The sequence below is a fragment of the Loxodonta africana genome, chromosome 12, assembly GCF_030014295.1.
Source record: "Loxodonta africana isolate mLoxAfr1 chromosome 12, mLoxAfr1.hap2, whole genome shotgun sequence".
Lineage (NCBI taxonomy): Eukaryota > Metazoa > Chordata > Mammalia > Proboscidea > Elephantidae > Loxodonta > Loxodonta africana.
Genome location: NC_087353.1, coordinates 46,423,465 through 46,450,568, shown reverse-complemented (window position 1 = coordinate 46,450,568; position 27,104 = coordinate 46,423,465). Strand labels below are relative to the sequence as shown.

Below are 27,104 nucleotides of genomic sequence, written 5' to 3'. Positions count from 1 at the left end.
AGAGATACAAGAGCCTTCACACAAACAGATATATGCACACCCATGCTTATTGCAGCTCTGTTTACAATAGCAAAAAGCACGAAGCAACCAAGGTGTCCATCAACGGATGAATGGGTAAATAAATTGTGGTATATTCACACAATGGAATACTACGCATCGATAAAGAACAGTGACGAATCTCTGAAACATTTCATAACATGGAGGAACCTGGAAGGCATTATGCTGAGCAAAATTAGTCAGAGGCAAAAGGACAAATATTGTATAAGACCACTATTTTAAGATCTTGAGAAATAGTAAACCTGAGAAGAACACATACTTTTGTGGTTATGAGGGGGGCAGGGAGGGAGGGTGGGAGAGGGTTTTTTATTGATTAATCAGTAGAGAAGAACTGCTTTAGGTGAAGGGAAAGACAACACTCAATACATGGAAGGTCAGCTCAATTGGACTGGACCAAAAGCAAAGAAGTTTCCGGGATAAAATGAATGCTTCAAAGGTCAGCGGAGCAAGGGCGGGGGTCTGGGGAACATGGTTTGCGGGGACTTCTAAGTCAATTGGCAAAATAATTCTATTATGAAATCATTCTGCATCCCACTTTGAAATGTGGCGTCTGGGGTCTTAAATGCTAACAAGCGGCCATCTAAGATGCATCAATTGGTCTCAACCCACCTGGAACAAAGGAAAATGAAGAACACCAAGGCCACACTACAACTAAGAGCCCAAGAGACAGAAAGGGCCACATGAACCAGAGACCTACATCACCCTGAGACCAGAAGAACTAGTTGGTGCCCGGCCACAACAGATGTCTGCCCTGACAGGGAGCACAGCAGACGACCCCTGAGTGAGCAGATCAGTGGGATACAGACCCCAAATTCTCATAAAACGACCAAACTTAATGGTCTGACTGAGACTAGAGGAATCCCGGCGGCCATGGTCCCGAGACCTTCTGTTGGCACAGGACAGGAACCATGCCCGTAGACAACTCATCAGACATGAAAGGGACTGGTCAGCGGGTAGGAGAGAGACGCTGATGAAGAGTGAGCTAATTATATCAGGTGGACACTTGAGATTGTGTTGGCAACTCTTGTCTGGAGGGGGGATGGGAGGATAGAGAGAAAGGGAAGCCAGCAAAATTGTCACGAAAGGAGAGACTGAAAGGGCTGACTCAAGAAGGGGAGAGCAAGTGGGAGTAGGGAGAGAGATGTATGTAAACTTATATGTGACAGACTGATTGGATTTGTAAACGTTCACTTGAAGCTTAATAAAAGTTAATTAAAAAAAAAAAAAACCTCTGGGACACAGCAAAAGGAGTGCTCAGAAGCCAATTTATATCAATAAATGCACACATACAAAAAGAAGAAAGAGCCAAAAGCAGAGAACTGTCTCGACAACTTGAACAAATAGAAAGTGAACAACAAAAGAACCCATCAGGCACCAGAAGAAAACAAATAATAAAAATTAGAGCTGAACTAAATGAATTAGAGAACAGAAAAACAATTGAAACAATTAACAAAGCCAAAAGCTGATTCTTTGAAAAAATTAACAAAATTGATAAACCATTGGCTAGACTGACTAAAAAAATACAGGAAAGGAAACAAATAACCCGAATAAGAAACGAGAAGGACCACATTCCAACAGAACCAAATGAAATTAAAAGAATCATTTCAGATTACTACGAAAAATTGTACTCTAACAAATTTGAAAACCTAGAAGAAATGGATGAATTCTTGGGAAAACACTACCTACCTAAACTAACACATTCAGAAGTAGAACAACTAAATAGACCCGTAACAAAAAAAGAGATTGAAACAGTAATCAAAAAACTTCCAACAAAAAAAAGCCCTGGCCCGGACAGCTTCACTGCAGAGTTCTACCAAACTTTCAGAGAAGAGTTAACACCACTACTACTGAAGGTATTTCAAAGCATAGAAAAGGACGGAATACTACCCAACTCATTCTATGAAGCCACCATCTCCCTGATACCAAAACCAGGTAAAGACTTTACAAGAAAAGAAAAGTATAGACCTATATCCCTTATGTACATAGATGCAAAAATCCTCAACAAAATTCTAGCCAATAGAATCCAACAACACATCAAAAAAAAATAATTCACCATGATCAAGTGGGATTTATACCAGGTATGCAAGGCTGGTTTAATATCAGAAAAACCATTAATCTAATCCATCACATAAATAAAATAAAAGATAAAAACCACGTGATCTTATCAATTGATGCAGAAAAGGCATTTGAAAAAGTCCAACTGGCATAATAAAATCTATTAAGAAAACATTCTGCATCCCACTTTGAAGAGTGAGGTCTGGGGTCTTAAACACAAGCAAGCAGCCATCTAAGATGTATCAATTGGTCTCAACCCACCTGGATCAAAGGAGAATGAAGAACACCAAGGACTCAAGGCGAATATGAGCCCAAGAGACAGAAAGGGCCACATGAACCACAGACTACATCATCCTGAGCCCAGAAGAACTAGATGGTGCCTGGCTACAACCGATGACTGCCCTGACAGGGAACACAACAGAGAAACCCTGAGGGAACAGGAGAGCAGTGGGATGCAGACCCCAAATTCTCATAAGACCAGACTTAATGGTCTGAGACTAGAAGGACGCCGGTGGTCATGGCCCCCAGACCTTCTGTTGGCCCAGGACAGGAACCATTCCCGCAGCCAACTCTTCAGACATGGATTGGACTGGACAATGGGTTGGAGAGGGATGCTGGTGAGGAGTGAGCTTCTTGGATCAGGTAGACACTTGAGACTACGTTGGCATCTCCTGCCTGAAGGGGAGATGAGAGGGTGGAGGGGGTTAGAAGCTGGCAAAATGGACACGAAAAGAGAGTGGAGGGAGAGAGCGTGCTGTCTCATTAGGGGGAGAGTTATTGGGAGTGTGTGGCCAGGTGTATATAGGTTTTTGTGTGAGAGGCTGACTTGATTTGTAAACTTTCACTTAAAGCACAATAAAAATTATTTAAAAAAGAAAAAAAAAAGAGACAGAGGGGTACAATGGATAAAAAAGACATGATCCATCTATATGCTGTCTACAAGAGATACATCTTAGACCCAAAGACTCAAATAGGTTAGAACTGAGAGGATGGAATAATATTCCATGCAAACAGTAACCAACAGAGAGCTGGAATAGCTATATTGCTGTCAAAGAAAATAGACTTTAAGTCAAAATCTGATATAAGGGACAAAAAATGGGATTATATAATGACAAAAAGTAAATTTAACAAAAAGATATAATAATTGTAACTATATATGATATATGCACAGTACTATCAGAACACCACAACATATGACGCAAACACTGAGACAGGTGAAGGGAGAGATAGAAAGTTCCACGGTAACAGCCGGAAACTGCTCAATACAGCATTTTCAATAATGGAAAGAAAGTACAGAAAGAAGATCAATAAGAAAATAGAGGATTTGATCAACAGTATAAATCAACAAGACCTAACAGACGTATATAGAACACTGTACCCAACATGGGAAACACTGTTGGCGTAGTGGTTAAGTGTCATGGCTGCTAAACGAAAGGTCAACAGTTCAAATCCACCAGGCACTCCTTGAAAACCCTATGGGGCAGTTCTACTCTGTCCTATAGGTTTGCTATGAGTCAGAATTGACTCGATGGCAGCAGGTTTGGTTTTTCTTAGGTTTATACCCAACATCAGAATAATATACCTTCTTCTCCAATGACCGTATGCTGTGTCACAAAACAAGTCTCTATACATTTTGAAAGACTGAAATCATATAAAGTATCTTCTCTAACCACAATGGAATGAAACTAGAAACTAATAACCAAGGGAATAAATCAAGGGAGAAATCAGAAAATAATTAGTCAAATGAAAATGAAAACACAACATACTAAAACTGACGGGATGTTGAGAAGGCAGCGCTCAGAGAGAAATTTATAGCAGTAAACACCTACATTAAAAAAAAGAACAACTTGAAATCAATAACTTAACTATACAAGTTGAGGAGCTAGAAAAAGATGAGCAAGCTAAGCCCAAAGCTACCAAAAGAAAGGAAATAACAAAGGTCAGAGCCAAAATAAGTAAAATAGAAAAATAACAGAACAAAGAAAACTAGAAGTTGGTTCATTAAAAAGATCAACAAAATCGAAAAACCTGACAAAGAAAAAGAGAAAAGATGTAAGTACCTAACATCAGAAATAGAGTGGGGACATTAAAACAGATTCTACAGAAATAAATAAGATCCTAAGAAAAACTATGAACTTTTGTCTGCCAACAAATTATATAACTTAGATTACAAAGACAAATTCCTAAAAAATAAATAAACTACCTAAAATGACTCAAGAAGAAATAGAAAATCTCAACAAAACCATAACAAGTGAAGAGATTGAATAAGTAATTTGACAACAAAGGAGTCCTGTACCACATAGCTCTACTCGAAAACCCTATAAAACATTTCAATAAGAATTGATACCAAATCTTTCTAAACTGTTCCAAAAATGGAAAAGAAATACTCTATAAGGTTAGCATTACCCCGATACCAAAGCCAGAAAAAACACCACAAGAAAAGTACAACCAATTTACTCTATGAATACAGATGCAAAAACCCTCAACAAAATACTGCCAAATCAAATCCAACACTATATTAAAGGGTTTATACACTGTGACCAAGTGGAATTTATTTCAGGAATGCAAGGATGGTTCAACATTCATTAGAAAATCAATCCATGAAATACACTATATTAATAAAATAAAGGAAAAAACCACGATTCTCTCAAACAACAGAGAAAATGCATGTGACAAAATCCAGCAGCTTTGCAGGATAAAAACATCTACCAAGTAAGGAACAGGAGGCAAATTCCCAAGTATAATAAAGCACATTTATGAAAAATTCACAGCTAATATCATACTCAATGGAGATATTCTGAGAGTTCTACCATTAAGATCAAGACCAAGACAAAGACACCAGCTCTCATTCCTACCATTCATTATTGTACTGGAAGTCCTAGCCAGCTGACTGAAAGGATATAAAAAGTATACAAGAAAAGGATACAAAAGGCATCCAAATCAAGAAGCAAAAGTAAAACTATTCCTATATGTACATGACACAATCCTATAGAGAGAGGAAATTTCAAAGAATCCACAAAAAAGCTACTACAGCTAATAATTCAGTAAAACTGCAGGGTACAAGGTAAACACACAAAATGAGTTGGGTTTCTATATACCAGCAAGGCATATTCTGAAAAGATAATTAAGAACACAATTCCATTTAAAAGAGCACGTAAGGCGGGGCCAAGATGGCGGACTAGGTGGACCTACCACGGATCCCTCTTGCAACAAAGACTCGGAAAAACAAGTGAATTGATCACATACATAACAATCTACGAACTCAACAACAAGCACAGACTTAGAGACGGAAAACAAATACAGGCAGACAGCGACCGTTTTCAGAACTAGGAGCCAGCGTACCAGGCAGGTGACCTTCGGAGCCCAATCTGGGGCAGAGCCCAGGGGGGCAGACGGCACAGACAAGGGGCCCAGCCCTACCCCCCCAAACCCATCCCGGGAGAGAGTCTAGCTGATTGGCGCAGGCGGCGTAGTGGCACAGCCAGAGGGAGAAGCACCTGGAAGGCAGTGACTGATCTTGGAGCAGGGAGAGCAGCGTCCCAGGCGGGGAGCCGTCCCGCCGGGAGTTTGGCGGGAAACAGGCGGGGCGCAAACGGGGGGGGGGTTCAGCTATATTTCCCTAAAGCGACCCCAGGGCGGGGCCCACACGTTTGTGCAGGGGGACGCCCACCCTGTTGGCACGTGTGACGCGGCGCACCGGAGGGAGAAGTCCCCGGGAGGAAGTGACGGGTCTTGGAGCGGGGAGAGCAGCATCCCAGCTGGGGAGCTGTCCCGCCGGGAGTTTGGGGTGAAGCGGGCGGGGTGCGAGCAGGGGGGGACAGCTATATTTCCCTAAAGCGACCCCGAGGCGGGGCCCACACGTTCGTGAAGGGAGACGCCCACCCAGTTCATGCGTGTGGCACGGCGCACCAGAGGGAGAAGTCCCCGGGAGGAAGTGACAGGTCTTGGAGCAGGGAGAGCAGCGTCCCAACCGGGGAGCCGTCCCGCCGGGAGTTTGGCGGGAAGCAGGCAGGGCGTGAGCACGGGGTCCGATTATAGTCCCCTGAATTGACCCAGGGGGCGGGCCCACCTGGTCGTGCGGGTGACGCCCACTCAGATCGCGTAAGCGGTGCCGCGCACCGGAGGGAGAAGTCCCCGGCAGGAAGTGACTGGTCTCGGAGTGGGGAGAGTAGCGTCCCAAACGGGGAGCCGTCCCGCCCGGATTTTGGCGGACGGGGGCGGAGCGTGAACGTGGTGATCAGCTCTATATTCTGTGGTGCTACACTCCTAGCCCTCTGATCCCTCCCCCACCCTCCCCAGGTGGCTCCATTAACATCCGAATACCTGGAGCCAGAGGGAGAATTCAGATAGGGATTTGACTGCATTTTTTTTTAGCTGGTTACCTGGAAAATCTAGTTTCCCAGTGATGGCTCGGAGACAGCAGTCCATATCAAACCACATAAAGAAGCAGACCATGACAGCTTCTCCAACCCCCCAAACAAAAGAATCAAAATCTTTCCCAAATGAAGATTCAATCCTGGAATTATCAGATAGAGAATACAAAAAACTAATTTACAGAATGCTTAAAGATATCACAAATGAAATTAGGATAACTGCAGAAAAAGCCAAGGAACACAATGATAAAACTGTTGAAGAACTCAAAAAGATTATTCAAGAACATAGTGGAAAAAAAAATAACTTCCAAGAATCCATAGAGAGACAGCATGGAGAAATCCACAAGATTAACAATAAAATTACAGAATTTGACAACACAATAGAAAGTCAAAGGAGCAGACTCGAGCAATTAGAATGTAGATTGGGACTTCTGGAGGACCAGGGAATCAACACCAACATAGCTGAGAAAAAATCAGATAAAAGAATTAAAAAAAATGAACAAACCCTAAGAATCATGTGGGACTCTATCAAGAAGGATAACTTGCGAGTGATTGGAGTCCCAGAAAAGGGAGAGGGGAAACAAAACACAGAGAAAATAGTTGAAGAGCTGCTGACAGAAAACTTCCCTGACATCATGAAAGACGAAAGGATATCTATCGAAGATGCTCTCGAAACCCATTTAAGATTGATCCAAAAAGAAAAACACCAAGACATATTATCATCAAACTCGCCAAAACCAAAGATAAACAGAAAATTTTAAAAGCAGCCAGGGAGAAAAGAAACGTTTCCTTCAAGGGAGAATCAATAAGGATAAGTTCAGACTACTCAGCAGAAACCATGCAGGCAAGAAGGGAATGGGACGACGTATACAGAGCACTGAAGGAGAAAAACTGCCAACCAAGGATCATATATACAGCAAAAAACTCTCTGAAATATGAAGGAGAAATTAAGATATTTACAAATAAACACAAATTTAGAGAATTTGCAAAAACTAAACCAAGACTGCAAGAAATGCTAAAGGACATAGTTTGGCCTGATGACCAATAATATCAGGTACCAGCACAAAACAAGGTCACAAAACAGAACGCCCTGATATCGACGCAACTCAAATAGGGAAAGCACAAAAACAAACAAAGACTAATTCTAAAAAATAAATAAATAAACAAAATAATACACATAACAGGAAATCATGGAAATCAATAGATAAACAATCACAATAATCAAAAAGAGGGACTAAATATAGGAGGCATTGAACTGCCAGGTGGAGAGTGATACAAGGCGATATAGAAGGATACAAGTTAGATTTTTACTTAGAAAAATAGGGGTAAATAATAAGGTAACCACAAAAAGGAATATCAATTCCATAACTCAAGAAAAAAGCCAAGAAAAACGTAACGACTCAACAAACACAAAGTTAAACATTATGAAAATGAGAATCTCACAAGCTACTAAGAAAAACGTCTCAGCACAAAAAAGCATGTGGAAAAATGAAATGGCCAACAACACACATGAAAAGGCATCAAAATGACAGCACTAAAAACTTATTTATCTGTAATTACGCTGAATGTAAATGGACTAAATGCACCAATAAAGAGACAGAGAGTCTCGGACTGGATAAAGAAACACGATCCATCTATATGCTGCCTACAAGAGACACACCTTAGACTTAGAGACACAAACAAACTAAAACTCAAAGGATGGAAAAAAATATATCAAGCAAACAATAAGCAAAAAAGAAGACAAGAAGCAATATTAATTTCTGACAAAACAGACTTTAGACTTAAATCCACCACAAAGGATAAAGAAGGACACTACATAATGATAAAAGGGACACTTGATCAGGAAGACATAACCATATTAAATATTTATGCACCTAATGACAGGGCAGCAAGATACATAAATCAAATTTTAACAGAATTGAAAAGTGAGATAGACACCTCCACATTTATAGTAGGAGACTTCAACACACCACTTTCGGAGAAGGACAGGACATCCAGTAAGAACCTCAATAGAGACACGGAAGATCTACTTACAACAATCAACCAACTTGACCTCATAGACTTATACAGAACTCTCCACCCAACTGCTGCAAAATATACTTTTTTTTTCTAGTGCACATGGAACATTCTCTAGAATAGACCACATATTAGGTCATAAAACAAATCTTTGCAAAATCCAAAACATCGCAATATTACAAAGCATCTTCTCAGACCACAAGGCAATGAAGCTAGAAATCAATAACAGAAAAACTACGGAAAAGAAATCAAATACTTGGAAAATGAACAATGCCCTCCTGAAAAAAAGACTGGGTTATACAAGACATCAAGGAGGAAATAAGGAAATTCTTAGAAAGCAACGAGGAGGAAAATACTTCCTATCAAAACCTCTGGGACACAGCAAAAGCAGTGCTCAGAGGCCAATTTATATCGATAAATGCACATATACAAAAAGAAGAAAGAGCCAAAAGCAGAGAACTGTCCCGACAACTTGAACAAATAGAAAGTGAACAACAAAAGAACCCATCAGGCACCAGAAGAAAACAAATAATAAAAATTAGAGCTGAACTAAATGAATTAGAGAACAGAAAAACAATTGAAAGAATTAACAAAGCCAAAAGCTGGTTCTTTGAAAAAATTAACAAAATTGATAAACCATTGGCTAGACTGACTAAACAAATACAGGAAAGGAAACAAATAACCCGAATAAGAAACGAGAAGGACCACATCACAACAGAGCCAAATGAAATTAAAAGAATCATTTCAGATTACTACGAAAAATTGTACTCTAACAAATTTGAAAACCTAGAAGAAATGGATAAATTCTTGGAACAATACTACCTACCTAAACTAAGACATTCAGAAGTAGAACAACTAAATAGACCCATAACAAAAATAAGAGATTGAAACGGTAATCAAAAAATTTCCAACAAAAAAAAGTCCTGGGCCAGACAGCTTCACTGCAGAGTTCTACCAAACCTTCAGAGAAGACTTAACACCATTACAATTGAAGGTATTTCAAAGCATAAAAAAAGACGGAATACTACCCAACTCATTCTATGAAGCTACCATCTCCCTGATACCAAAACCAGGTAAACACATTACAAAAAAAGAAAATTTTAGACCTATATCCCTCATGAACATTGATGCAAAAAACCTCAACAAAATTCTAGCCAATAGAATCCAACAACACATCGAAAAAATAATTCACCCTGATCAAGTGGGATTTATACCAGGTATGCAAGGCTGGTTTAATATCAGAAAAACCATTAATCTAATCCATCACATAAATAAAACAAAAGATAAAAACCACATGGTCTTATCAATAGATGCAGAAAAGGCATGTGACGAAGTTCAACACTCATTTATGATAAAAACTCTTACGAAAATAGGAATTGAAGGAAAATTCCTCAACATAATAAAGGGCATCTATGCAAAGCCAACAGCCAATATCACTCTAAATGGAGAGAAACTGAAAGCATTTCCCTTGAGAACGGGAACCAGACAAGGATGCCCTTTATCACTGCTCTTATTCAACACCGTACTTGAAGTCCTAGCCAGGGCAATTAGGCTAGAAAAAGAAATAAAGGGTATCCAGATTGGTAAGGAGGAAGTAAGGCTATCACTATTTGCAGATGACATGATCGTATACATGGAAAACCCTAAGGAATCCTCCAGAAAACTACTGAAAGTAATAGAAGAGTTTGGAAGAGTCTCAGGTTATAAAATAAACATACAAAAATCACTTGGATTCCTCTACATGAACAAAAACAACACTGAAGAGGAAATAACCAAATCAATACCATTCACAGTAGCCCCCAAGAAGGTAAAATACTTAGGAATAAATCTTACCAAGGATGTAAAAGACCTATACAAAGAAAACTATAAAACTCTGCTACAAGAAATTCAAAAGGACATACTTAAGTGGAAAAACATACCCTGCTCATGGATAGGAAGACTTAACATAGTAAAAATGTCTATTCTACCAAAAGCCATCTATACATATAACGCACTTCCAATCCAAATACCAATATCATATTTTAAGGGGATAGAGAAACAAATCACCAATTTCATATGGAAGGGAAAGAACCCCCGGATAAGCAAAGCATTACTGAAAAAGAAGAAGAAAGTGGGAGGCCTCACTCTACCTGATTTCAGAACCTATTATACAGCTACAGTAGTCAAAACAGCCTGGTACTGGTACAACAACAGGCACATAGACCAATGGAACAGAATTGAGAACCCAGACATAGATCCATCCACGTATGAGCAGCTGATATTTGACAAAGGACCAGTGTCAGTCAATTGGGGAAATGACAGTCTTTTTAACAAATGGTGCTGGCATAACTGGATATCCATTTGCAAAAGAATGAAACAAGACCCATACCTCACACCATGCACAAAAACTAACTCCAAGTGGATCAAAGACCTAAACATAAAGACTAAAACGATAAAGATCATGGAAGAAAAAATAGGATCAACCCTAGGAGCCCTAATACAGGGCATAAACAGAATACAAAACATTACCAAAAATGATGAAGAGAAACCAGATAACTGGGAGCTCCTAAAAATCAAACACCTATGCTCATCTAAAACAAAAAAAAAAAGACTTCACCAAAAGAGTAAAAAGACCACCTACAGACTGGGAAAGAATATTCTGCTACGACATCTCAGACCAGCGCCTGATCTCTAAAATCTACATGATTCTGTCAAAACTCAACCACAAAAAGACAAACAACCCAATCAAGAAGTGGGCAAAGGATATGAACACACATTTCACTAAAGAAGATATTCAGGCAGCCAACAGATACATGAGAAAATGCTCCCGATCATTAGCCATTAGAGAAATGCAAATTAAAACTACGATGAGATTCCATCTCACACCAACTAGACTGATATTAATCCAAAAAACACAAAATAATAAATGTTAGAGAGGCTGCGGAGAGATTGGAACTCTCATACACTGCTGGTGGGATTGTAAAATGGTACAACCAGTTTGGAAATCCATCTGGCGTTATCTTAAACAGTTAGAAATAGAACTACCATACAACCCAGAAATCCCACTCCTCGGAATATACCCTAGAGATACAAGAGCCTTCACACAAACAGATATATGCACACCCATGTTTATTGCAGCTCTGTTTACAATAGCAAAAAGCTGGAAGCAACCAAGATGTCCGTCAACGGATGAATGGGTAAATAAATTGTGGTATATTCACACAATGGAATACTACGCATCGATAAAGAACGGTGACGAATCTGTGAAACATTTCGTAACACGGAGGAATCTGGAAGGCATTATGCTGAGCGAAATGAGTCAGAGGCAAAAGGACAAATATTGTATAAGACCACTATTATAAGATCTTGAGAAATAGAAAAAACGGAGAAGAACACATACTTTTGTGGTTACAAAGGGGGGAGGGAGGGAGGGAGGGAGAGGGCTTTTTATTGATCAATCTGTAGATAAGAACTGCTTTCGGTGAAGGGAAAGACAACACTCAACACAAGGAAGGTCAGCCTAATTGGACTGGACTATAAGTAAAGAGGTTTCTGGGATAAAATGAAAGCTTCAAAGGTCAGCGGAGCAGGGGCTGGGGTCTGGGGAACTTGGTTTGAGGGGACTTCTAAGTCAATGGGCAAAATAATTCTATTATGAAAACATCCTGCATCCCACTTTGAATAGTGGCGCCTGGGGTCCTAAATCCCAACAAGCGGCCATCTAAGATACATCAATTGGTCTCAACCCACCTGGAGCAAAGGCAAAGGAAGAACACCAAGGTCACACGACAACTAAGAACCCAAGAGACAGAAAGGGCCACATGAACCAGAGACCTACATTATCCTGAGACCAGAAGAACTAGTTGGTGCCCGGCCACAATCGATGTCTGCCCTGTCAGGGAGCACAACAGACAACTCCTGAGGGAGCAGGAGACCAATGGGATACAGACCCCAAATTCTCATGAAAAGACCATACTTAATGGTATGACTGCGACTAGAGGAATCCCAGAAACAATGCTCCCCAGAACTTCTGATGGCACAGGACAGGAACCATCCCCGAAGACAAATCATCAGGCATGAAAAGGACTGGTCAGTGGCGGGGAGAGAGATGCTGATGAACAGTGAGCTAATTAAATCAGGTGGACACTGGAGAGTGTGTTGGCAACTCTTGACTGGAGGGGGGATGGGAAGATAGAGAGAGAGGGAAGATGGCAAAATTGGCACGAAACGAGAGACTGAAAGGGCTGACTCAATAGGGGGAGAGCAAGTGGGAGAAGGGAGCAAGATATGTAAACCTACATGTGACAGACTGATTGAAATGGTAAATGTTAACTTGAAGCTTAATAAAAATTAATTAAAAAAAAAAAGAGCATGTAAAAAGAAGAAAACTACGAAAGAATTTAACCAAGCACATGAAATACCTGCACTGAAAACATAAAGCACTGCTGAAAAAAATTAAAGACCTCAATAAATAGAAGGTCATACCATGCTCATGGAATGAAAGACTTAATATTGTTAAAAAGTCAATTATATGAGGAGAAGCCAAAATGGCGGAATAGATGCTTCCAGCAGGGCCTCTTTACAAAAGACCCGAAAAACAAGCGAAAAAACTATATGACAAGCGAGGAGCCCTGAGCATCAAAGGCAAGCTCAGAAAATGAACTAAGGGGCAGGGGGAGGAAGAGACCATTCAGAAGCGCAGAGGACTTAGCGGACCTGAATCGTAGGGAGTCCTCAGGCACTATTCCTGGTGACGAGGCAGCGGGCTATTACTAGTGTTTGGCTGCACTTTCCTTACACAAAAGCAGCCTACTCACAGCTCCGGAACCTGAGAAGAACGGCACTCTCAGCAAAAGCTATGTACTTGTCTGTATTTTACCACGCCCCCCAGCCCCAAGCAGGCCTCAGTGGCTGAACTCCCTGGGCCTGAGGTAGGCCCTGTTGAGTGCCTAGAGCCATCCTCCTGGCCTAGAAGAAAGGAAAACTTTCAATTTGTGAGAAAAGATAATTTGCCAGGTCTACTAACCAGGGCAGCTCAGAACAGAAGCAGCTGCTATCCAGGCTGGAACGGTCTGTGGACTCTGAGCACCTTTCCCCTCTGCACGAACCTCTGTGGGTCTATTTCAGGAGAATATGCCCTTGTTGACAGACACCAATCGTTTCAGCTGTGTGGTGCAGAGGTGGGTGTTTGATGTTTTACATTGCTTTGCCTATTAAGCAAGGCTCCTCACCTACCCACATCAGGGGCCTAAGGACTGGTAGCTCCACTCAGGTCACCCAGCCACTCACGACTGGAGCCCAAGGATAACTAACTGGTACCTACCAGTCCTTACAACCAAAAACATTGGGTGTCCATTGTACGTATGCAGAACCCACCTACCTGCACGTTCTAGGGAACAAGGAAACACTTTCCTCACAGACACTCGGGGGTTGGTTCTTCAACCCCTGCCTTGTTCAGAGCGTGACCCCCTGTGGCAACCATATACTAGTACCTGCGCCAATCACCCCTGCGCCTCTGAGACTGTACAACAGAGCCTGTACCACATACTTGACGATAAGCTACCTGGACACCTGAGCTGAATTCATACAAGGAAAGTGAATGGACTCCTAGAATGATATACCTGATAACAGCTCTAGCCACCTGGGGACAGGACGTCAGAGATACAAAGGCAAAAATAATCAACCTAGCTCACTCAAGCAACCCATTTGGGCATATCAAAACAAAACAAACAAAGAAGCCAAGACACAGTAATAAAAAAAAAAAAAACTGATACAATAACTTACAGATGGCTCAGAGACAATAGTCAATATCAAGTCACATAAAGAAACAGACCATGATCACCTCAATGAGCTCACAAAACAAAGAATCCACGGATCTTCTAGATGAAAGTCCATTCCTGGAATTTCCAGAGCCAGAATACGAAAGTTTAATATACAGAACCCTTCAAGACATCAGGAAGGAAATGAGGCAACACAAAGAACAAGCCAAGGAACTCAAAAAAAAAAGCAACTGAACAAATTAGAAAGGTTATTCAGGAACATAATGAAAAATTTATTAACCTTGAAAAATCCATAGACAGACAGCAATCAGAAATTCAGAAGATTAAAAATAAAATTACAGAAGTAGACAACTCAATAGAAAGTAAGAGCTGCAGAACCGAGCAAGTAGAAGCCAGAATTTCTGAACCTGAAGATAAATCACTTGCCACTAATATATTTGAAGAAAATTCAGATAAAAGAATTTAAAAAAATGAAGAAAACTTAAGAATCATGTGGGACTCTATCAAGAGAAACAACCTACGAGTGGTTAGAGTACGATAACAGGGAGGGATAACAGAAAATACAGAGAGAATTGTTGAAGATTTGTTGGCAGAAAACTTCCCTTATATTGTGAAAGATGATCATCGAACTCCACATATGGTAGATGTTAGAAGAAAGTTACCAAAACATATTATAATCAAACTTGCCAAAAATACAGATAAAGAAAGAATTTTAAGAGCAGTTAGAGATAAATGAAAAGTCACCTACAAAGGACAGCCAGTAAGAAGTCCAGATTACTCGGCAGAAACCATGCAGGTAAGAAGGCAACAGGATGACTTATTTAAAAATTGAAGGGAAAAAATTGCCACCCAAGAATCATATATGCAAAACTGTCTTAAATATGAAGGTGAAAATAGGACATTTCCAGATAAACAGAAGTATAGGGAATTCGTAAAAACCAAACCAAAACTACAAGAAATAATAAAGAGAATTCTTTGGTTAGAAAATCAATGATATCTGGTACCAACTAAAGACTAGAACACTGGGCAGAACAATAGAAGTCACCCTAGAAAGGGAAAACAAAACAAAACAAAAAGCTCAAAACGGTAACAGCAATGTTATTATATGAAAGAAGACAGCATTAAAACAACAAAGACGGGTTAGGAAATGTAATCATACAGCTTCCATGTGGAGAGGAAGATACGGTGATACAAAGAAAAAAAATTAGGTTTAAATTTAGAAAAATACAGGTAAATAATAAGGTAACCAAGAAGGAGGCAAACTATTCTACTAATTAAAATAAAATACAAGAAAAAATAGAGTCTCAGCAGAAATAAAATCAACAACAATGAATATGAGGAAAGGACAATACATAAAGATAATCTACTCAGCACATAACATTAAGTGGGAAAAAGAAACTGTCAACAATGCACAAAAAAAGACATCAAAATAATAGCACTAAATTCATACCTATCCATAATTATGCTGAATATAAATGGACTAAATGCACCAATAAATAGACAGAGAGTGGCAGAATGGATTAAAAAACAAGATCCACCTATATGCTGCCTACAAGAGACACATCTTAGACTTAGAGATACAAACTAAAACTCAAAGGATGGAAAAAAATATATGAAGCAAACAACAACCAAAAAAGAGCAGAAGTGGCAATATTAATTTCTGACAAAACAGGCTTTAAAGTTAAATCCACCACAAAGCCTAAGGAAGGACACTATATAATGATTAAAGGGGCAATATACCAAGAAGATATAACACCCAGTGAGAGGGCTGCAAGATACATAAAACAAACTCTGTCAGCATTGAAAAGTGAGCTAGACCATCTCCACAATAGTAGTACGAGACTTCAACACACCACTTTCGGTGAAGGACAGGACACCCAGAAAGAAACTCAATAAAGACACGGAAGATCTAAATGTCACCATCAGCCAACTTTACCTCATAGACATATACAGAACACTCCACCCAAAAGCTACAAAGTATACTTTCTTTTCTAGTGCACATGGAACATTCTCTAGAATAGACCACATATTAGCTCATAAAGCAAAACTTAGCAGAATCGAAAACACTGCAATATCACAAAGCATCTTCTCTGACCATAAGGCCATAAAAGTAGAAATCAATAACAGAAAAATAAGGGAAAAGAAATCAAACACTTGGAAACTGAACAATACCATGCTCAAAACAGACTGGAATATTGAAGACATTAAAGATGGAATAAAGAAATTCATTGAATCCAATGAGAATGAAACATTTCCTATCAAAACCTTTTGGACACAGTGAAAGCAGTGCTCAGAGGTCAATTTATATCAATAAATGCACACATACAAAAAGAAAAAGGGACCAAAATCAAAGAATTATCCCTACAACTTGAACAAACAGAAAGACACCAACAAAAAAAAACCCCACAAGAACCAAAGGAAAATAATAAAAATTACAGCAGAACTACATGAAATAGAAGACAGAAAAACAACTGAAACAATTAACGGGACCAAAAGCTGGTTCTTTTAAAAAATCAACAAAATTGATAAACCACTGGCCAAACTGAAAAAAGAAAAACAGGAGAGGAAGCAAATAACTCCAATAAGAAAAGAGACGGGCGATATTACAGCAGACCCAACTGAAATTAAAAGAATCATATCGGATTACTATGAAAAACTGTACTCTAACAAACTTGAAAATCTAGAAGAAAAGGACGATATCCTACAAACACAGTACTTACCTAAACTAACACAAACAGAGGTAGAACAACTAAATAGACCCATAACAAAAGAAGAGATTGAAAAGGTAATCAAAAACTCCCAACACAAAAAAAGCCCTGGCCCGGATGGCTTCACTGCAGAGTTCTAACACACTTTCAGAGAAGAGTTAACACCACTAGTACTAAAGGTATTTCAGAGCATAGAAAAGAAAGGAATACTCCCAAACTCATTCTATTAAGTCACCATATCCCTGATAACAAAACCAGGTAAAAAGACACCACAAAAAAAGAAAATTACAGACCTATATCCCTCATGAACTTAGATGCAAAAACCCTCTAACAAAATTCTAGCCAATAGAATTCAACAACATATCAAAAACAGTAACTCAACATGACCAACTGGGATTCATACCAGGTATGCAGGGATGGTTCAACATTAGAAAAACAATTAACATAATCCATCACATAAAGAAAGCAAAAGAATCACATGATTTTATCAATTGATGCAGAAAAGGCATTTGACAAGGTTCAACACTCATTCATGATAAAAACTCTCAGCAAAATAGGAATAGAAGGAAAATTCCTCAATATAATAAAGGGCATTTATACAGAGCCAATAGCCAACATCATCTTAAATGCAGAGAGCCTGAAAGCATTTCCCTTGAGAAAAGAAACCAGACAAGGACGCCCTTTATCACCACTCTTGTTCAACATTGTGTTGGAGGTCCTAGCCAGAGCAATTAGGCAAGACAAAGAAATAAAAGGCATACAGATTGGCAAGGAAGATGTAAAATTATCTCTACGTACAGACGACATGATCTTATATACAGAAAACCCTAAGGAATCCTCAAGAAAACTACGGAAACTAATAGAAGAGTTCTGCAGAGTATCACGATATAAGATAAACATACAAAAATCACGTGGATTCCTCTACACCAACAAAAAGAATATCCAAGAGGAAATCACTAAATCAACAGCATTGACGGTAGCCCCCAAGAAGATGAAATACATAGGAATAAATCTTACCAGAGATGTAAAAGACTTATACAAAGAAAACTACAATACCCTTCTGCAAGAAACCAAAGAGACCGACATAAGTGGAAAACATACCTTGCTCACGGTTAGGAAGACGTAACATTATAAAACGACTTGACAGCACTGGGTTTTTTGGGATTCTACCAAAAGCGATCTATACATTTAACAAAATTCAAATCCAAATTCCAACAACATTCTTTAATGAGATGGAGAAACAAATCACCAAATTCATATGGAAGGGAAGGAGGACCCAGATAAGTAAAGCATTACTGAAAAAGAAGAACAAAGTGGGAGGCCTTACTCTTCCTGATTTTAGAACCTATTATACCGCCACAGTAGTCAAAACAGCCTGGTACTGGTACAACAACAGGTACACAGACCAATGGAATACGATTGGGAACCCAGACGTAAATCCACCCACACCTGAGCAGTTGATACTTGACAAAGGCCCAAAACAGTTAAATGGGAAAAAGACAGTCCTTTTAAAAAATGGTGCTATGGTCTGACTGAGACTAGAGGAATCCCGGCGGTCACGGTCCCTAAACCTTCTGTTGGCCCAGGACAGGAACCATTCCCGAAGACAACTCATCAGACATGAAAGGGACTGGACAGTGGGTAGGAGAGAGATGCTGATGCAGAGTGAGCTATCTGTATCAGGTGGACACTTGAGACTGTGTTGGCATCTCCTGTCTGGAGGCGGGATGGGAAGATAGAGTTAGAAGCTGGCAAAATCGTCACGAAAGGAGAGACTGGAAGGGCTGACTCATTAGGCGGAGAGCAAGTGGGAGTATGGAGTAAGGTGTATATAAACTTATATGTGACAGACTGACTTGATTTGTAAACGTTCCCTTGAAGCTCAGTAAAAATCAAAAAAAATTAAAAAAAAATGGTGCTAGCATAAGTGGATATGCATCTGCAAAAAAATGAAACAAGACCCGTACCTCACTCCATGCACAAGATGAGCTCAAAATGGATCAAAGACCTAACTATAAAATCTAAAATGATAAAGATCATGGAAGAAAAAACAGGGACAATGTTAGAGCCCTAATACATGGCATAATCAGTATACAAAACATTACTAACAATGCAGAAGAAAAACTAGATAAGTGGGAGCTCCTAAAAATCAAACACCTCTGCTCATCCAAAGATTTCACCAAAAGGGTAAAAAGATTACCTATAGACTAGAAAAAAGTTTTTAGCTACGACATTTCTGATCAGCGCCTGATCACTAAAATCTACATGATACTGCAAAAACTCAACTGCAAAAAGAAAAATAACCCAATTAAAAAATGGGCAAAAGATATGGATAGACACTTCACTAAAGAAAACATTCACGTAGCTAACAGATACATGAGGAAAATGCTCACGATCATTAGTCATTAGAGAAATGCAAATCAAAACTACAATGAGATTCCATCTCACTCCAACAAGGCTGGCATTAATCCAAAAAACACAAAACAATAAATGTTGGAGAGGCTGTGGAGAGATTGGAACACTTATACACTGCTGGTGGGAATGTAAAATGGTACAACCACTTTGGAAATTGACCTGGCGTTTCCTTAAAAAGCTAGAAATAGAACTACCACAGGATCCAGCAATCCCACCACTTGGAATATATTCTAGAGAAATAAGAGCCTTTACACGAACAGATGTATGTACACCCATGTTCATTGCAGCACTGTTTACAATAGCAAAAAGACGGAAGCAACCAAGGTGCCCATCAACGGATGAATGGATAAAGAAATTATGGTATTTTCGTGCAAGGGAATAGTACGCTTCAATAAAGATCAGTGAGGAATCCATGAAACATTTGATAACACGGAGGAATCTGGAAGGCATAATGCTGAGTGAAATTAGTTGCAAAAGGACAAATATTGTATAAGACCACTATTATAAGAACTCAGGAAATAGTTTAAACAGAGAAGAAAATATTCTTTGATGGTTACAAGAGGGGGTAGGTAAGGGGGTGGGAGAGCTGTATTCACTAGTTAGATAGTAGATAAGAACTACTTTAGATGACGAGAAAGACAACACATAATATAGGCAAGGTCAGCACAACTGGACTAAACCAAAAGCAAAGAAGTTTCCTGAATAAACTGAATGCTTCGAAGGCCAGCGTAGCAGGGGCGGGGGTTGGGGTCCATGGTTGCAGGGGACATCTAAGTCAATTGGCATAATAAAATCTATTTAGAAAACATTCTGCATCCCACTTTGGAGAGAGGCGTCTGGGGTCTTAAATGCTGGCAAGCAGCCATCTAAGATGCATCAATTGGTCTCAATCCACCTGGAGCAAAGGAGAATGAAGAACACCAAGGACACAAGGTAATTACAAGCCCAAGAGACAGAAAGGGCTACATAAACCAGAGACTACAGTAGCCTGAGACCAAAAGAACTAGATGGTGCCTGGCTACAACCGATGACTGCCCTGAAAGGGAACACAACAGAGAACCCCTGAGGGAGCAGGAGACCACTGGGATGCAGACCCCAAATTCTTTCAAAAAGACCAGACTTAATGGTCTGACTGAGACTAGAAGGACCCTGGTGGTCATGGCCCCCAGACTTTCTGTCGGCCTAGGACAGGAACCATTCCCAAAGCCAACTCTTCAGACAGGGATTCGACTGGACAATGGGTTGGAGAGGGATGATGGTGAGGAGTGAGCTTCTTGGATCAGGTGGACACTTGAGACTACGTTGGCATCTCCTGTCTGGAGGGGAGATGAGAGGGTAGAGAGGGTTTGAAGGTGACAAAATGGACACGAAAAGAGTGAGTGGAGGGAGTGAGCAGGTTGTCTCATTAGGGGGAGAGCAATTGGGAGTATGCAGTAAGGTGTATATAAGTTTTTGTGTGAGAGACTGACTTGATTTGTTAGCTTTCACTTAAAGCACAATAAAGGTTAAAAATTAAAAAAAAATTCAATTATATTCAAAGCAATCTATAGATTCAACACAATACCTATTAAAATTCCAACAGCCTTCTTAGCCAATGCTGAAATTAATATGGAACTGCAAGCAGCCATGAATAGCCAAAGTCATCTTCAAAAAGAAGAACAATGGAGGAGGACTCACACTTCACAATTTCAAAGAATACTATAAAGCTACCATAATCAAAAGTCTAGTACTGGCATGAAAAGAGACATGGCCAATTGATTTTGACAAGGGTTCTAAGTCATATACAATGGAGAATAAATTTTCTCTTTAACAGATGGTCCTGGAACAACTGGATCTCCACAAACAAAAGAATGAAGCTGGGCTCATACCTCAAAGAATATTATGAAAATTAACTCAAAATGGATTATGGACCTAAATGTACAAACTAAAACCATAAAACTATTAGAAGAAAACATAGGACTAGTGCTTCAGTACCTAGTTTTTAGCAATGGATTCTTTGATATGACACCAAAAGCAGCAGCAAAAAAAAAAAGACAAAATAGATGAACTGGACTTCATCAAAATTAAAAACTTTTGTTCAACAACAAAGTGAAGAGACAACACACAGAATGGGAGGAAATTTGGGGGAACCATATGCTGGGCAAGTGTTTAATATCACAAATATATAAAGAATTCCTACAACTTATCAACAAAGAGAAAAACAACATAATCAAAAAATAGGCAAAGTAACTGAACAGACATTTCTCCAAAGAAGATACACAACTGGCCATCAAGTACATGAAAAGATGCTCAATACGACTAGCCACTGGGAAATGCAAATCAAAACTACAATGAGACACCAGTTCATCTCCACTAGGCTGACTAACATACAACAGAACACTATTCAACCATAAAGAGAAATGAAGTCCTGATACACGCTATGTATCATGGATGTACCTGGAAAACATTACGCCGAGTGAAGTAAGTCAATCATAAAAGGACAAATTTTCTATGATCCTGCTCATCTGAAATATCTAGAGTAGGCAAATGAATAGAGGACAAAGTTTATTAGTGGTCACCACAGGAAGGAGGGATGGGGAAAAAGGGAGTCATTGTTTAGGGAGCATTGTTAATGGTGATGAGAAATTAGTCAACGAATGCTGGTGATGGTTGCACAATATGATTAATATAATTGGTGTCACTGAATTGTACATGTAAGAAATGTTGAACTGGCCAAAAATAGAAAAAAAAATACATACACACATATATTTTTTCTACCTGCCTGCTCCCTCCCCACACCCTCACACACATACCAAAAAAGAGATACCACTTCACACTTACTAGGTTGACTATGATCAGAAAAGCAGAAAATGACAAGCATTGGTAAGGATGTGGAGAAACTGGAAGTGTCATCCACTGCTGCCGGGATTGTAAAATAATAGTGTAGCTGTTGTAGAAAACAGTATCAGTGGTTCATCAAAAACTAAACATACAACTACCTTATGACCCAGCAGTTCTACTCCTACATATATACCCAAAAGAATTGAAAGGAGGAACTCAAATATATACTTTTATACCAGTGTTCATTGCGGCACTATCCACAATAGCCAAGAGGTGGAAACAACCTAAATATCCATTAACAGATAAACTGATAAATAAAATGTGGTGTATAGATATATATGTAATGAAATATTATTCAGCCATAAAGAAAAATAAAGTTGATACATTCTACACTGTCATAGATTGAATTATGTGTCCCCAAAAATGTGTGTATCAACTTAAGTAGACCATAGTCCCAGTATTCTGTGGTTGTACTCCATTTTGTGATTGTAACTTTATGTTAAAGAAGATCAGGTGGGATTGTAACACCCGTATCAGGTCATATCCCTAATCCAATGTAAAGGGAGTCTCCCTGGGCTGTGACCTGGACCACCTTTTATCTCTCAGGAGATAAAAGGAAACAGAAGCTAGCAGAGAATGGGGACCTCATACCACCAAGAAAGCAGTGTTGGGAGCAGAGTGCGTCCTTGGACCTGGGGTCCCAGCGTGGAGAAGCTCCTAGTCCAGGGGAAGATTAATAAGAAGGCTGACAGAGAGAGAAAGCCTTCCCCTGGAGCTGACTTCCTGAATTTGGACTTTTAGCCTACTTTACCGTGAGAAAACAAACTTTTCTTTGCTAAAGCCATCCATCTGTGGTATTTCTGTTACAGCACCACTAGATGACTAACACATACAGCACGGATGAACCTTGAAAACGTTATGCTGAGTGATGTAAGTCAATCATGAAAAGACGAATATTGTATGATCACACTTACATGAAATACCTAGAACAGGCAAATGTACAGAGACCAAAGTCTATTAGTAGTTACCAGGGGGAGGTAGGAGGGGAAATGGAGGAGGTATTTCTTAAGGGGTGCCAGTTTCTATTAAGGGTGATGAAAAAATTTGGAAAGGGATAGTGGTGATGGTTATACAACATGGAGAATGTAATTAAAGTTACTGAATTGTACACTTAAAAATGGTTTAAATTGGCAAATGTTTCATTATATATATATTTAACCGTAATAGAACAAATACAAGAGACATATGAACTAACCAACCAAACTGTCACAGTGGATTAAAAAGCAAGATCCTCTACAAGACACACTTTAAAGACCAGATAAGTTGAAAGCAAAACGAGGAAAAAGTAAGGCCATGTGAACAGTAAGTATAAGAAAGCTGCTTATATTAACATTAGACAAATGTTTTCGAAGGAGACATCAGGAAGGAATATTATCAGAGAATAAAAAGAAACATTTCACAAGGAAAAAAAGGTCAGTTTATCAGAAGAGCTCACAATCATAAATGTGTACAAGCCTAAAGGCTGGGCTTAAAAAATACCTGAACCAAAAATGACTAAAGTAAAGGAAGTAAGAGATAAAACATAATTATAGTTGAAGACATTAACACAGCTTTCTCAATAAGCTGTATTACCTTACTGAAATTATTAATGATATAATAAGAAGGGTACAGAGGGAAGGATTAAACAAAGTCACAGATGTGCTGAACACCATTAACAACAAACATTTTTAGCCTCACTGACATATATTGCACATTATATCCAACAACTCCAAAATACACATTCTATGCAAGTACTCATGCCACGATGGGTCATAAAAAAAAAAATCTCAGTTTGCTTCAAAAGACTGACTTCTTATATTCTCTGACCACAAAGTAATTAACTAGATATCAGTAACAATAAAACAGCTATAAAGGCCCCAAATTTTTGGAAGTTAAGCAGTATACTTCTAAATAACCCACAGATCAATAATTTCAAACTAAATGATAATGAAAATACAACATATCAAAATTTGTGGGATGAAGCTAACACACTGCTTAAAGGGAAATAAATATTTTTAAAGTTCGTATTAGAAAGGAAGAAATATTTTAAATGGATGATCTAAGTTGGTACCTTAAGAGCAAATTAAATGCAAAGTAACCAGAAAGAACAAAATAACAGCAGAAATCAGTGGAAGAACACAAACAATAGGAAAAAAAAAATAAAGCTGAAAGTTGGTTCTTTGAAAAGGTTAATAAAACTGACAAACTCATAGTAAGACTGATCAAGAAAAAAAGAGAAAAGGCACAAATTAGAAACATCAGAACTAAACAAAAGGGTATATCGCTACAGATCTTACAGATATTGGTTAAAATTGAAGTATTATAAACAAATTTACGCCAATAAATTCAACAACTAAGATAATATGGACAAATTCCTTGAAAAACACAACTTACCAAAACAAATAAAATATGAAATGGAAAATTTGAATAGCCCTATTATCTACTGAAGAAAGTAAATTTGTTATCAAAAATCTTCCTATAAAGAAAATTCCAGACCTAACGGTTCATCTGGTGAATTCTATCAAATCTCAGGGGGAAAAATGCCAATCTTACACACACTCTTTCAAAAATAGAGGAGGAAGGAGCACTGTACGACTCATTCTATGAGGCCAGCCTAACCCTGATAACAAGTTTTGGGCTAGTCTGACCTTTAGACTGCTATATGTTTGTTCCCTTATCCAACACAATCTGTCCCTTTGGCTTCTCTAGTAAAGGAAAAAGCTTTCTATGACCACTTTTTGCCAACTCTCCTCTTTCAGTGTGAGGGAAATATTACACTATTGACAGTGACTTCATTATTACCTATCAATTTCTCAGACTACCTGGGTGGTGCAAATGATTAACTGAAAGGTTAGAGGTTCCAGACTACCCAAAGATGCCTCAGAAAAAAAAGCCTGGTTATCTACGTACAAAAAAATCAACCGCTGAAAACCTACGGAGCACAGTTCTACTCTGACACACACAGGGTCGCCACAAGTCAGAATCTACTGAACGGCAACTGATTAACTGTTATCAATTTCTCAGATATTTTGTCCTCAAGACAAGCCTTCCCTAGCTTGAAAGTACTCCGGACTTTGATTTTAAACACTCATGAAATAACAACCAACTTCTCATTACCAGGAGCTATGAGGACCCCATATGACTCTGACCAATCTGTGAAGATTCTCCTAACACCTAAGGCTCTTAAAAAAAAAAAAAGAAAAAGAAAACCAAACCCGTTGCTGTCAAGTTGGTTCCAACTCATAAAAAAAAAAAAAACATAGTGACCCTATAATCAGACAAATTGAGTTTAATCTCAGCTTAAATAATTTGGTTATGTTTGTGACATCGGGCAAGTTATTTAATTTCTTAAAACTTCTATTTCTTCTTCTGTAAAATAGGGATAATACTGGCACCTGAAATGAGGCCAAGCTCATAAACCACTTAGCACAGTATCTGCCACACAAGTGCACAACAGCTAGTATCATTACCCCCAGGTTTTTTATTTGATTTTCCTTTTAACAAATCTCCAGATTCTTCTCCTTATTATCAAATTAAATACGCAAACCATGCCAGTTAACTACTAATATGCCAAAGTCCCTTTCCTGATTCCTGTAAAAATGACAATTTTAAGTGCAAATATAGAAAATATGGGGAAAGTGTAAAGTGAGGAGGGAGAAAGGGAAGGAAGAGGGGAGGAAGGGAGTGGACTACTTTTAGTTTAACATTATCAACGTTTCACAGGAAAAAGTCATAACTAAATAAAATTTTAAAAACAAATTAACTTTGTAACATGGAATAAATACAATTTATAAAATTATTCATCACAAGATTTCTTTTTAAAATATGAAAGGAAGGGTACATTGTAAATGATTTATTAAAATTCAATTTATAGGGAACTTTTCAGAAACATTCTACTCTACAAAGGTGGGTATAACTATACCAACCACTGTTTCTAGAAATATTTTCCAATCAACTTCCACCTAAGAGGTCTATATTATTAACATACTTTCCTTTCTACAAACATAACATGGGCAATCTACCTGCTGCTTGGGGTAGGGGTTGGGGAGAGACAAATTAATTCAAAAGAAACAGGTAAAGGAAGAGTAGTCTCGTTTCTCTTTTCCGATATTATACTTACCACCTCTCTATCCTGACAGGTCAATAAACCCACTAACATTAAGTTGTAGGTGCTGCTCAGGAAAAGGAAGGAACAGAACATTTTGGGGAAATATAACCTAACCGAAGTAAACACAGACAGCTGTACACACATCACTCAGTTTTTGGAGAAGGCCCTGCTGGTTAGCAGCAACAGGGAGGAATTGGAGCCTCTTCAGTTCTTAAGGGAGAAGGAGTCTGGACTAGAATCCCACAGGAAGACATCAACTCAGGGTCAGAGGATGCGTGCTTACAGCAGCGTGCATTGACTTTATAGAGAATACCTGGTGTTCCAAGAATCTACTACACGTATTGTTATGTACTGTTACTTTACAGATGATCTAGCCCAACACATAGGCAATCACTTTTATTTCTACATTTTGTGGTTACTGGAAAGAGTTAAATAACATCACTGTCCACAATTAAAAAAAAAAATTTTATTATCTGATGTAAATTTCCATCATTGTTTTGTAAAATAAAGCAATGGGAATACAAAATAAAATTAATGATGTAAAAATTCTTCAATCTGTACCTTTAAGATTCATGCATTTTATAGATGTAAAGTATACATCAATAAAGGAAAAGAAAATTCATGAAGAATATGAAAAAAAACCTCTTAATTTTATAATATGGCTCTTAATTACGTATTTTCTTTCAAGAGCATCAATCATTTTTCTTTCTTTCTACTTCTGTAAATCCGAAAGTGTCTCTTACGTAACATGAAG

The 27,104-nt window shown here is 38.7% G+C and overlaps 1 protein-coding gene across 14 annotated transcripts in view; it reads right to left on the bottom strand.

The window, feature by feature from the left end:
• Positions 1-27,104, bottom strand: part of LCLAT1 (lysocardiolipin acyltransferase 1) — a 438,576-nt gene that overhangs the window by 257,426 nt on the left and 154,046 nt on the right. The window lies entirely within an intron of this gene.